We start from the raw sequence: 14,065 nt of genomic DNA, 5'->3' as shown, positions 1-14,065 counted from the left end.
AGAGACTCGATCCAACCACCCAAGGCTGGCTCTCCAGCCTTCGAAATCTTGCAGCTATTGCAATCATGATAGAAGATGCTTTAAAACTCTCCGTTAGGGGCAAACTAAGTATTTTTACCAGCCACCAAGTAAAACAACTCCTAAATGGGAAAGGCCATTTATGGATGTCTGATCAAAGAATCCTCAGATATCAAGTAATGCTGATGGAAAATCCAGGACTCACTATATCCCCTTGTGAGGTTCTTAACCCAGCCACCCTCCTGCCTACCCCCGGAGGGCTCTCTCCCCTGTCACTCCTGTCTAGAAACCTTGGACCACTGGACAAAACCCCGAGAGGGATTGTCAGAAGATCCTCTGACCAACCCTGAGGAAATCTGGTACACTGATGGAAGCAGCTTTGTCTTGGATGGAAAAAGAAGAGCCGGGTATGCAGAGTAGTCTCCAATTTTGAGACCATAGAGGCTAAGTCTCTCCACTAGGTACTTCAGCCCAATTAGCTGAGCTCATAGCCCTGACCCGAGCTCTAGAGGTGGGAAAAGGAAAAAGAATAGCTATTTACACTGACTCCAAGTATGCCTTTCTGGTGCAATAGGCACGCGCTGCTATTTGGAAAGAAAGGGACCACTTTGATCACCCAAGGGTCCCCAATCAAATATGGTGATCAAATCCTTAGGCTCTAGGAGGCAGTCCATCTGCCCACTGAGGTTTCAGCCTCCCACTGTAAAGGACACCAAAAAGGGAGCACAGAAGTGGCACCAGGGAGCCAAGCAGCCGATCAGGCAGCTAAGAGAGCAGCGTTACAGAGCCATGACCTAATAGGGCTTGCCACCTTAGTTCCACAGAATAACTTGCCAGAAACTCCTTCATATACTGAAGGTGAGACTCCTAACGCTAAGAGTGAGGGCTCTCAAGATCATATGGGGTGGTTCCAAAGGGAGGAACTCCTTTTTCTGCCTGGGAACCTCCAATGGAAGTTGGTTAACTCCTTACATGCCACCACTCATTTAGGAGAAAAGGCCCTCCAAGGATTACTAGAAAGGTCCTTCAGAGGAACAGGCCTCCAAACAACTATAAGACAAGTGGTCTCCTCTTGTCCCACTTGCCAATTAAACAACCCCCAAGGAGCTCGAAGACCCCAGCTGGCCAAGCCCATCCAATGATGAGGGGCCTGTCCAGGAGAGGACTGGCAGATGAACTTCACCCAGACGACAGTTTCTCAAGGGTATAAATACCTATTAGTCATGATACATACATTCGCAGGATGGATTGAAGGCTTTCCCACCTGGACTGAGAAGGCTGAGGAGGTAGTAAAAAAACTGCTCCATGAAATCATTCCAAAGATTTGGTCTGCCCAAGTCATTACAAAGTGACAATGGGACATCATTTACTTCTAAGGTCACCCAAGGGGTCTCTAAAGCATTCAGTTCAGTTCAGTTCAGTTCAGTTGCTCAGAGTTGCTCATGTCCGACTTTTTGCGACCCCATGAATTGCAGCACACCAGGCCTCCCTGGCCATCACCAAGTCCTGGAGTTTACTCACTCATGTCCATCGAGTCGGTGATGCCAGCCAACCATCTCGTCCTCTGTCATCCCCTTCTCCTCCTGCCCCCAATCCCTCTCAGCATCAGGGTCTTTTCCAATGAGTCAACACTTCACATGAGGTGGCCAAAGTGTTGGAGTTTCAGCTTCATCATCAGTCGACATTCACTCTTGCCATCTCCTGTTTGACCACTTCCAATTTGCCTTCATTCATGGACCTACCATTCCAGGTTCCTATGCAATATTGCTCTTTACAGCATCTGACCTTGCTTCTATCAACAGTCACATCCACAACTGGGTGGTGTTTTTGCTTTGGCTCCATCCCTTCATTCTTTCTGGTGTTACTTCTCCACTGAGCTCCAGTAGGATATTGGGCACCTACCGACCTGGCGAGCTCATCTTTCAGTGTCCTGTCTTTTTGCCGTTTCATACTGTTCATGGGGTTCTCAAGGCAAGAACACTGAAGCGGCTTGCCATTCCCTTCTCCAGTGGACCACATTCTGTCAGAACTCTCCACCATGACCCGACTGTCTTGGGTGGCCCCACACGGCATGGTTTAGTGTCATTGAGTTAGACAAGCTGTGGTCCTGTGATCAGATTGGCTAGTTTTCTGTGATTATGGTTTTAGTGTGTCTGCTCTCTGATGCCCTCTCGCAACACCTACCGTCTTACTTGGGTTTCTTAGCTTGGACGTGGGGTATCTCTTCATGACTGCTCCAGCAAAGCGCAGCCGCTGCTCCTTATCTTAGATGAATGGTATCTTCTCACGGCCGCCCCTCCTGACCATTTGGACATTATTTATTATCTCCATTGTGCCTGGAGGCCTCAGTCTTCAGGAAAAGTAGAAAGAGACAATCAATTCTTAAAATCAGCGATAGAAAAGATAACCCAGGAGACCTCCCTGGGATGAAAGGAGGCTTTACCAATAGCTCTCCTCCACACCCGTATTGCCCCTAAGGAACAGGTTGGCCTTAGTCCTTATGAGATGCTATATGGGAGACCTTTTGTTTATGTCAATGACCTCTTCCTAGATCCAGAGATTCAGACCCTCCAGTCTTATACCGTGGCCATTGGGCAATTCTAACAGATATACGCTTGTAGTGTCAACCAGGACCCAAAAGACTCTAAGGAGTCACCACTATATGCTCTAGGGACTCAAGTCCTAATTAAAGTCCCAAAGATGGGTCCCCAAAGGCTCAACTCCAGCCCACATGGAAGGGCCCCTACCCTGTAATGCTTTCTACCCCCACAGCGGTCAAGGTGCCGGGACATGACTCCTGGATTCACTACTCACGAGTCAAACCGTGGAAGAAAACAGAAGAGGACACTCAATCCACCTGTGAGCCCCTGGGAGATCTCAGATACCTATTCAGAACTACAAATGAGTGCCATTCTAATGAACAGCCCCAAAATCTGGTTTCAGAGGATAATATTTCTCAGGATACCTCTAAAGAGCCAACACGGCTTGATGGAGATTGTACTCCAAAACAGACAGGAGATAGATCTCCTGATCCCTGAACAAGGAGGGACTTGAGCCATCCTGGCGATGAGAATTTAGAATTGGCTAATGCCCCTGCTAGTCCTTGTTACACCATACTCATGCTGCTTATGATTGCTCTATGCGATTGTCTAGCCTGTTTTGTCTCTGCTCAGGTCAACAAGCTACAACATGCAGTGCCAGTTCACCAAAGATACAAAACTACAGCCGACCATGGAAAACATCACTCACCGTTAGATGGACCCCGCTGTGAGACTCTGAGGCTTGAGACTAACAGGAGGGGGAGGCCCAATGCCCCTCGCCATCCCAGTTCACCAGGAAGTAGCCAGAGAGACCTCGACGCCCCTATTCCCAAAGAATTGGGCCTCCCACCTCCTGAGGTGGGAGGTAGTTAGAGTAGGGAAGAGGAGTCCAAAACGACGATAGCTAAAAGACAAGGAAGAGAAAAGCCCGCAAAAATAGAACAGAAGAAGGTCAAAGGAAGGTCTGAGGACCGGCGTGAAGACTTCAGGTAGAACAAACAGCACTCCTGGCTGAGCCCAGTTTGCATAGGACCGGCCCGGGGGGAAGCGCGCTCTCCCTCTCTGGCGTGGATTCTCTCTCTCTCTCTCTCTCTCTCTCTCTCTCTCTCCCGCCCGCCGCGCGCTGGCACGCTCCTCCACGCTCTTCTCCCAGGATGCGTTCTCCTGCTATCTTCTAAATAAAATAGAGCTGTAACACTGAAAAACAAAGAAAAAAAAAAAAAAGAAACAGGAATGCCTTATGAAAATTTGAAACATGCCCAACTTCAGTCATAATCAAAGATGTGCAAATTAACATTCCAGTGATGTTCCATTTTTTGGTCTATTATGTTGGCAAAACTGGAAATGTTTGATTAACACAGGTACTCCCTTACCATTAATGGAATGTAAACTGGCACGTTTTCTTTGATTAACCACTTGGTAAGGACTCTCAAGAGTCTAATACATATCTTTCAACCCAATAATTTCCTACAGATGTCTGGTATACATTAAAAAAATATAAGTACAGTGTGATATGTACAATATTAAAAGTCCAGAAACAAACAATCAGGGGTAAAGGGACTTTTAAAATGAAATATTACATACATAAAAGGCAATCTTATCAGCCTTTAAAAAGAGTGATTTAAATAAGTATTGACAAGGAAAAATATTATGAAAATATATTATAAATGAAAAAAATTTTAATGATATAAGCAAATACTGAAGAATTGTAAGCTCCTCTGTATATTAAAGAGTGTACATCTCATGAAATTGGCACACACGGATTTGGCTCTGTATGTATAGAAGATTTCTGAAAGAATATGTAAGAAAAAACTAGTGATTCGTTCTTCTGGTAACAGGCAGATGAAGTGTTTCCAACATAATTGACAAGGTTTATTTAATCATGAAATGCTTTCATAAGAGGGAATACCAGCAACTCTTTTCAAACATGGAAAAGTAAGCCAGTAAATATTTTACAGGGAAAAAAAAAAAAAGTATAGTGTTCAACTTTACTCCAAAGTGAATATTAACATGAAATTCCATTCTTTACCTATCAAATTAGAAAAGTTTGGCAACTCAAAATTTAGTAGTTTATATATATGTATATAGTTTCCAATTTGAGAGTACTTTATTTCTAGGGATAATTGAATAGTAGACCAGTGTGTGCGTGTGTGTTTGTAAGGGACTTCCCTGGTGGCTCAGATGGTAAAGCGTCTGCCTAAAATGTGGGAGACCCAGGTTCAATTCCTGGGTTGGGAAGATCTGGAGAAGGAAATGGCACCCCACTCCAGTATTCTTGCCTGGAAAATCCCATGGATGGAGGAGCCTGGTGGGCTACAGTTCATGGGGTACCAAAGAGTTGGACGCGACTGAGCAACTTCACTTTATTTCTTCGATTCTGTTAACTTTAACCAGAAATCCTTGGTTTTCTGTCTGCTGTTAAATAAAACAAAGGAAAGAAAGAAAAGAAAAAGAAAATAATAATAACAATGAGAAACCTTCACTAAACAGACTCAAAAGAGCAGAAGGGGGAGATCTTGTGTACTGTGGAAGCAGAGCCCAGCAGGGAGAAGAAAGACGCATCTTCTTTCCTGGCAAGGACTCAGCCAATGAAAACCACAGGCTGTTTGCTTACTAGCGCTCTCTCAACTTCCTGTTTCCCTCTATAAAGGTGTATGCCTTCCCTTGCCCCGTGGGAACACGTACATGGCTTGTCACGTTGCAGAACCTGAATTACAATTCTCTGCTGATCCTGCGTATAATCCCCCCATTGCTGGGGAAATATCTGGCAGTCTGTTTGTTTCAGGTCAGCATTTTGGTCACCCATTTGGGAACTAGAAAATACTCTGAGGGCCCTGGGACTGGTGAGCAGATCTGAACCCTTTGTCACTCATTGCTTTTCTTACCAACCCTGGGGTTCAAACGTATGCGTTTCTCCTGGATCTAAGTTTACAACCTGCTTGTGTTTGAAGCTCTCCAGGTGTTATTTGGGGTCTATTTGAGGGTTTTGACTCTCTCATTAAGACCTTGTTCTGTGTCCTAGTACTGTTTTGGCATTTCCATCTGATTTTGAGGTCAGACTGTTTCAACTGATAGAGGTTGGAATTGCTGTTGGCCCAATTCCTTTAGGAAGGAACTACTTCAAAAGAAACTGTGCTGAGTTTTTTAGCTGAGTTTTTTAGCCTTCAGACTATTCCTTTGGAAAGACTATTCTCTGCAGACTGAGGGAAAAAAACAAAACACAGCCTTTGCCCTGGCTCTTGCTGGACCAAGCAGTCTTCTTAGGACTGCCTGGGGTTGACTTGCAAGCTGTTTGAACTGAGTCATTTGTGCTGTAAGCTGTTTGAGCTGTTTGAAAATTGTTTTTACTCTAGAAGAAAAAATTCCTGAAAGTGGAGCCCCAGTTATCTAAATATTTTGAGGACCGCACCCACCCACACCACCACAAAATCTCTGGCTAATGTTATGCTTAAAAACTGTGGTCCTTCCTTACGTGCATTTCTAACTAAATGGACCAACCTCACCAAATGCAACTTAGAATATCACTGGTCATTACGGGGAATTTGGTAAATCCCCAAACTTAAATTCCTTACTACTAGGTTGAACCACAGTAACTCAAAAATTTCCAGAACTGAGTGGAATGCTTCTTGTGATTGGTATTTTGAGACTTCCTAACATTATCAAGAGTCTAAAATTGCCTCTTTGCAAAATAAGGTGTTAATATTTACTGAGGCAAACAAACAATTAAAGAAAGGTAGAATGAGTCCCGAAGCCTCAGACCGGCCTTTCCTGGCTTCTTCGTGCCGGCTCGGTCCCCTGCACCATCTTGTCTCTCTCGGCCTGAAACCATCACTGACGCCACCTCTTCCTCTCCTTCTACACCACCTGTGCCTTCGTTATCCTCCCGTAAAAACTTCCAAACCATCTCACCAACCTTCCCCTTTTCTTGGAGTTTGCCCCATTCCCTTTTCCTCTGAATTGTCAGAACCTATTCATTTAAAGTTAATCCTTTTGAGGCTCCAGAGACTAAACTCTTAATTTCTTATATTCCCCAGACTAAAGCTGGACTATAAGCCATAGTCAAAGATTTTCCTAAAGTAATAGAAGATTCTCACAGGTTTCTCAGGGATTTAACACAGTCACTCAAACTTATCAGCTTCTTTTCTCGGACTTATATCAGCTAATTCACACACTAGTCTGTAAGACCAAGCCTAGCACTGGATGAAAACCACTAATTGGGAAAGTTCTGAAAGGTCTCTGGAATTAAAGCTAGGAGGCCAGTTGACTAACTTATAAAATTAGGCTTAGGCAAGCACTGAGTGATCTCATCAAGAAATTCCTAGAGCTTTTCCAAAGCATGGTGATTAGGACAAAATTCAGGCCTGCACACAAAAGTCTGATGAATATAGTCATGATTGTTAAAATTGACTTCAGATGATTTTTAAAGAAAATTCTGATTTTCCTTCAAATGCTGATTCCACCCAAGTAACTTTCAACTCTATGTTTATTAATGGAATGGACTGGGACCTTTCCCCTCTAGTGAAAAGGACCAGGGAAGATGGGAAATTGTGCCCACTTCAGGTTGAGTTCATCTGGTAAGCTAACTCTCTTGTACTTTAGATGTTGTTGTTGTTCAATAGTTGAGACGTGTTGACTCTTTGTGACCCCATGGACTACAGCACGCCAGGTTTCCCTGTCCTTCACTATCTCTCGGAGTTTGCTCAATCTCAAGTCTATTGAGACGGTGATGCCATCCAACCATCTCATCCTCTGTCGCCCTCTTTTCCCCTTGTCGTCAATCTTTCCCAGCATCAGGGCTTTTTCCAGTGAGTCGGCTCTTTGCATCTATTGGAGCTTTAAATGAGTTATCGCTAAAGAAAATCACAAAAATATTTCTTCTTCAACTCCGATAAGTGAAGGCTCCGAAATGAAACCACTGCCCACCTAAACACACACACACTCCAATTTTACCAGTGAGAAAACCTAAGGGCTGGTAATGGACGTTTGTCCGGGACCTCTAAGCAATGAGTTACACTGTTATCCTTTGATGGCCTGTTGTTCCTAATCCTTATATGTTACTAATTAATATGCATGCCTACTGGAAGTAAATTCTTTAAATTGATTCATGCACCACAGTCTTTAGTATTCCAGTTGATGAATCCAGACAATACCTTTTGGCTTTCATTTTGGAAGGAAACGCCTCAGGGTTTTACTGAGAGTTATTTCTTGCAAATCCTGAAGGCTAACCCAGATGACAAAGAGTTCTTTAGAGGTTCTACTTGGTTGCGGTATATGGATGATTTGCTTTTCTGCTTTCCTTCTCAAACTTCCTCACAGGAAAACTGCATCCACTTGCTTACTTTTAGTCTTAAAAATTATAGCGCTGCCAAGGAAAAATTGCTATTTGCCCAAACTCAGGTTTGATATTTAGGGCAATTTTAGAACAAAGTCTACTCCTAGATCCAGATAGACTTCGTGGTGTCCTGTTTCCCCAAACTCAAAACAATGCCAATTCTGAGTTTTCGTTAGGCTAGTAGATTATTGCCAAAATTAGATTCCAAATTTTTCTCTTACAGTTAAATCTCTATATGTTTTACTCAACAATAACAAGTCTGATCCAATTTTATGGGAAGAATTGAAAGACATAGCCTACAGGGCCTTAAAGGAGAGTTTGATGAACCCACTTGTCCTGGGTATCCCAATTATTAGATACCTTTTCCCTTTTTATATGTGAAAAGAAAGGGAATACTTTGGGTACATACCCAAAATCTCAGGAGACCACCATCAGTCCACAGGGTGTTCTGGTCACTCCCTGGGCCCTGTAGCACAGGGACACTCCACTTACTTAGAGACATTTCAGCCACTGCCCTTTTGGTTAAGACCGCAGAGAAAATTGTCCCCTTTAATCACTTTTGTACCTCATGCCGTAGAAGCTCTCCTAATTTTCAACATACTCAACACTTCTTAGCCAGCCACTTTACCGCCCATGAAGTTTTCCTTATTAACCGACCCTCAGATAACTATTTTACATTTTAATAACCTCAGCTTGGCTACTTTTCTCTCCTCTGCCACCAAAGGAGTGCATCACAACTGCTTAACTCTGGTGGATCACTTCCTGACTCCTCACAATGATCTACAGGAAATTTCACTGGGTAAAGTTGCCTTCTCTTTGTTCACTGATGATTCTTATTCAAAGGTTACAATGGCAACATTACACTGGGTGTACTATTGTAAATCCTGTTGACATGGTCGTTGAGGCAACATCTTTATCTATGGCTAGATAAAGCCATAAATAAAGGTTCAACAGGTCGAATTATCACTCTTACACAGGCGAAGACAAAACTGCCAGTATTTATATTGATAGCAGGTATACTCTCAGAGAAGCTCATGATTTTAGAATGTTGTAGAAGCAGCATGGCTTTCTTATTTTCTGGAGAAATAAAATTAAAAATAGCTCCAGTGCTCTGGAATTTGGGGATGCAATACTTTTCCAGATGCTTTGGCAATTATTAAGATTCTAAGGCATTCTAAACTTGGTTGTCAGGAAGCTAGAGGAAATCACCTTGCCGATATTTCTGCAGGGAATACTACCTTTAAGGGGATCAAGAGCAGCCAGACCTCTCTCATGGTGACTTGGTGGTCTTGCTGTAAATAATTTCATCAGAGGATTAGGGGCAGATGCAACAGTTGGTAAATACTGAGTATAAAGTAGAGATTATTCTATTTAGAAGCTTTAATGAATGTATTATTTATTTCAGATAAAACTGCATAATTCATCAATCTATTGACTAAAATACTGTTTAGTTAGTTTTTGTTTGGACACAGCATAGTATATTTTTCATATTAAAAAACTATGGAATGTGAAGCAATGGAGGACAGATTTAAAATATTTTTCTTCAATATTATTATTAAAGCCAATCACCCACCTGATTCTTAAATATAACTAGTATAATCACTCCTATTCGCTAACATAACTCCTAGACAGAAGAATTTTTTCAAGATTATATCTATCCCTCCTGAAATTGAAGATTTTTCTTGTGTTACTTCTCTTTATTATGAAATACTAACAACCTCTGACCTTGATATTTTAATAGAAAGATGCCAATGTCTAAAAATAAACATCTTTAGAATTAAATTTACATTATAGTTGATAAATAAAACATGAATATACAAGCTAATGCAACTATCCAGTTATAAACACTTGCTAGAAGGAAAAAAAAGACAGTTTAATTTAATGGAGAGCCATGTATCTTTTGTAGAACTTCTGAGTAGGAAATTTTTGGATAGCATCTTACTTTGTTGAATTGCAGCTGAGTCATGCCAATTTTGGTTCAGTTTTCAATATGGGATATCAGTTAAAAAATGTAGTGTTTTCTGGAAAATTAAGCACTAAAAACAAATTAAAATCAAAATCTTTACCTAGATTGTATGAAATGTAGTCAAGATATTGGTTTCTGGCATATTTTTTCAGGCATAAGTTAAAAGACTGTAGACATCAATTAAGATCAAACTTTTCAAGCATTTCTAATTATAATGAAAAGCCATTTCTATTTGTTTTTCAAAAACTGAGTGTTGACTTTATATTAATGGCAATTAGAATTATCATCAGATTTAGTTGTAAAGAAAAGAGCATCCATCTCAGGAAAGAGTCACTTTCCATACTATTTAACTTTGGCACAGATCATAACATTGCTTCTCAACACCCAGATCGCAAGCATCATACCATTTTATGAGACCCAAGAGGGCACAGAATTCACAAGTAGAACCAGAGATGTGAAGACCACTGGATTGAAATGATACCCAGTGAGTCAGGAACAAAGCAGAGCCCTCTTCTATGCCAAGGAGACTGGCGTGCCAATGAAGCAGAAGGAAGCCTTTTCTGGATGATGCAACTCCCTGGGCCATGACCGATGGAGTAATAATTTAGTTTTGCCATAACCCACCCACCCAACACATCTTGATGTGGTATGTGGTAACTTGTTAGAAATAGAGATAGGATAGAAAGTTAAACTTTCTATGAGGTTATAAGGTTAAAACCTGGTTCTCTTTATGACAGTCTGATTATTTCTCTGTTTAAAGTCATGGATCAAATCATGGTTTTCATTGAATACAGGAGATCTGGACAGGAAAGAGCTTAGCGACTTGTTCCATGTTTGAGACATGGGAATTGAAACCCGGAGTCCCTCGAAACAGAAGTGCTAAGCCACACGATTTGTTGTAACACAGGGAGAAACTGGTTTTCTCACCTTGGATCCGTGTTTCGGTCCCACAGTGTTGCTGATGGTTCCGAGACACTTCTAACTGAGAAATCCTGTGTTCTTCTCTCAGTTCTTCAAGGAAAAAAGAGAGATGAGTGTTTTTCTCTCTTCGCCTCTCCTGGGACAGCTGAAATTCTGTCTTTCTATGTTCTTAGGGGTGAGAGGATGTATGATAATTGACTCTCTTTGTTTTGTGTAACACTTTAAAATGAGTAATAATCCAGGGTATTACAAGTTCATCAACAATTTAGCTGAAATTATCCTAGAGCAGCATTGTCCAACAAAAATGTAATGTGAATCACGCAGGTAGTTTTAAATATTTTCATGACGATCTTTTAAAAAAAGTAAACACAAAGAATAAACATAATTTTAATAATAGATTTCAGTTAACTTGATATATCAAAATATTATTGCTTCAACATGTAATCAATATAAAATTTTTAATGACATACTTAAGACTAATTTCTGTAGGATGTTTTTGAAATGCAGTTTTTTTTTTTTTTTTAACTTGTTTGTTTGTTCATACAGAACAGCTAATTCATACTGGCACTTAATATTTGTATGGAGACAGTGGTCACTGTACTGCATACCACAGCCCTAGGTTGTAGGCAGAGAGATGAGAGAGGTGGACAGCCTGATCTGGGCCAAAAAATGAGATTCTTGGTTTGTGAGGATTAAAGGATGCTGGAGATCAGTTTCCTATATGCAAATATACTCTGCAATTTGGCAGAATTTCAGTGGGGGATAGCTGCAAAATGCCTGTGGAAGGCGGTGAGCCAGGGTAATTTGCTTCAAAATGTGACATTTCTTACATTTGATTATTCTTGGATAAACTCACACCTGTTTTGTGGGTATTCACCTCCAAATAGAGTTTCTGATTAAAGTATCTAAATAGAATAATATTGTCCACACTCAATACTTCTATCCCCAAAACCACTACTTGTGGCTCAATCTGATGAGGCCTAAGTTCCGATTCCAATCTCTTGGTGAAATTATCTGCTCTAAGACAAGGAAGGATGGAAGGTTACTTGAATCAGAGGAGGACTTATTTTTGGAAGTTCTCATAAAGAATTTATTTTATGATACCATTATTATTTTCTTCTACAACAAAACAAAGAAGCTGTGAGTTGAGAATAAATTCTAGAGGCCATGTAACTCAATATTCATATAATGCTGAAGGCTTTGCCGTGGGTCTGTGGTGCACTCAGTGTAACTGTGAAGTGAAGAGTTAGTCCCTCAGCTGCGTCCGGCTCTTTGTGACCCCACGGACTGTATGTAGCCCTCCAGGCTCCTCTGTCCATGGGATTTCCCAGGCAAGAAAGCTGGAGTGGGTTATCATCTCCTTCTTCAGGGGATCTTTTGTGCCCAGAGATCAAACCTGGTTCTCCTGTGCTGCAGACAGACTCAACCATTTGAGCCACAGGGAAGCCCAGTTTAGCCGTAAACCTGGGGACATAAGACTTAGACTGGACTAACCACAGCGGTTTTCCTTTCATCTGTTAACCTGGAAGCTCTGGCAAAGACCATCATTATCTCCTTGTGAATTAAGGATTTGAGGATATCAATTTCTGGGTTTTTTTTTTAAAGCTTTTTTGAGGTACAATTGATGAACAAAATAGTAAGATATTTAAAGTGCACATCATGATTTAAAACATGCATTCTTTGTGAAAGGAGTCTTCCTATCTAGTTAATTAAGCTGGGCTTGATTACAACGTCTGTTGTGAGTTCAGGAGGTAGATTGGATTTGATCATGCTTGAGTTATATAATTGTATGTTTTCATTGAATATTTTAGACTCTGTGCCTCCAGAAGTCACATTTGGAGAGTCAGACATACCCAAGCACTGTTACTCCCTCATGCTGGTATCCAGATCCAACTCACTGGTCATCTTTGGTGCTCTGAAAAACAGGAAGAGTGACGGCATCAGTTAAGTTGAAATGTAGAGTAGAGAAAAAAGAGTGAGACTTTAAATGAGAATACTTGGATAGAAGTCTCAACTCTGCAAAGTTAGTTATGTATATTTAGGAAAATCAATTTTCTCTTCTCTAAAATGGGGTTAATAATAATACCCATCTTACAGGATTGTTGTGAAGCTCCCTTTAATGTATGGAGCATTTGGCACTCATTGTTCTTACCTAAGTATGATTTGGGACCCTTATAAGATTTTTAAGAACAAGGACCATGACTTCAGTTCCTTTGTGCAAACCCAGCCTAGGCAAACAGTATGTGTGAAAGCAAATGAAGCACTTTTGAACTGGAATGTTGTAAACTTTTACTTTTTGTGTACTTCAAAGCAAAAGTATAAGTTAACTTTCTTGTCGAGTTGATCAAAGTATAGGCTTTATTAGAGATAGGATAAGATGCTGAAAAAATTCTCTGGGTGGCCGCCAACACTTTCTTTCTATGCTACCAAAATAGACAGCCAAAAAGGAAGGGCCTGCCCATAACAGTTTTCAGCAGAGATTCACTGGTAGTCATTGTGTGGTTGTTGTGAAATACAGCTGAGTATTTTATGGCAGCTTAATCTACTTTGCCTTTCATCTGTGCATCTGTGAAAAAATAGTGACAACATGGAAAATATTCTAAATCAAACATATGGAGTGTTGGAATCTGCAGCCAAATCCTGTCCTCACCAAACTGCTATTGAGAGAAAGTAGAAATTCCAAGGCTTATTTGAATGCTATTATAGATTATTGTAATGTACTCAGCCACTCCCTTAAATTGATTATCATTCTAAAATATCCTCAAAATAGAAACAATGAAAAGTCACATGAAGTATTTTTTTTATCTTACCAAGTGTTTAAGACAGAAAAGAACTTTCAGTAAATCCATACATAAGGAACATACATACATCACAGACACACACAACATATATACCTGATAGTTGAACACAAATTAACACGTATGGATTCAAAATGAAAGACCTCAGTCGTGTCCAACTCTTTGTGACCCCATAGCCTATACAGTTCATGGAGTCTGCAGGCCAGAATACTGGAGTGAGTAGCCTTTCCCTTCCCCAGGAGATCTTCCCAACCCAGGGATTGAACCTAGGTCTCCCACATTGTGGGTGGGTTTTTTACTAGCTGAGCCACAAGGGAAGCCCAAGAATACTGAAGTGGACAGCTTTTCCCTTCTCCAGGGGATCTTCCTGACCCAGGAATCAAAACGGGGCTTCCTGCATCGCTGGCGGATTCTTTACCATCTGAGACATCAGGGAAGTCCGACATGAAGCAGGCTTCGCATTAAAATTGTGAACGAGAATAAGCTGATT

The 14,065-nt window shown here is 41.1% G+C and overlaps 1 non-coding gene across 1 annotated transcript; it reads left to right on the top strand.

Annotated features, from left to right (window-relative positions):
- Nucleotides 1-4,724: 4,724 nt before the first annotated feature.
- On the top strand, nucleotides 4,725-4,796 carry TRNAF-AAA (transfer RNA phenylalanine (anticodon AAA)). Its single transcript has one exon. It is a non-coding gene; the product is annotated as a tRNA-Phe (tRNA).
- Nucleotides 4,797-14,065: the final 9,269 nt, after the last annotated feature.

The sequence above is a fragment of the Muntiacus reevesi genome, chromosome 16 (assembly GCF_963930625.1).
Source record: "Muntiacus reevesi chromosome 16, mMunRee1.1, whole genome shotgun sequence".
Lineage (NCBI taxonomy): Eukaryota > Metazoa > Chordata > Mammalia > Artiodactyla > Cervidae > Muntiacus > Muntiacus reevesi.
Note: the sequence above shows the minus strand (reverse complement) of the source record. Positions and strands in the feature narration are given on the sequence as shown.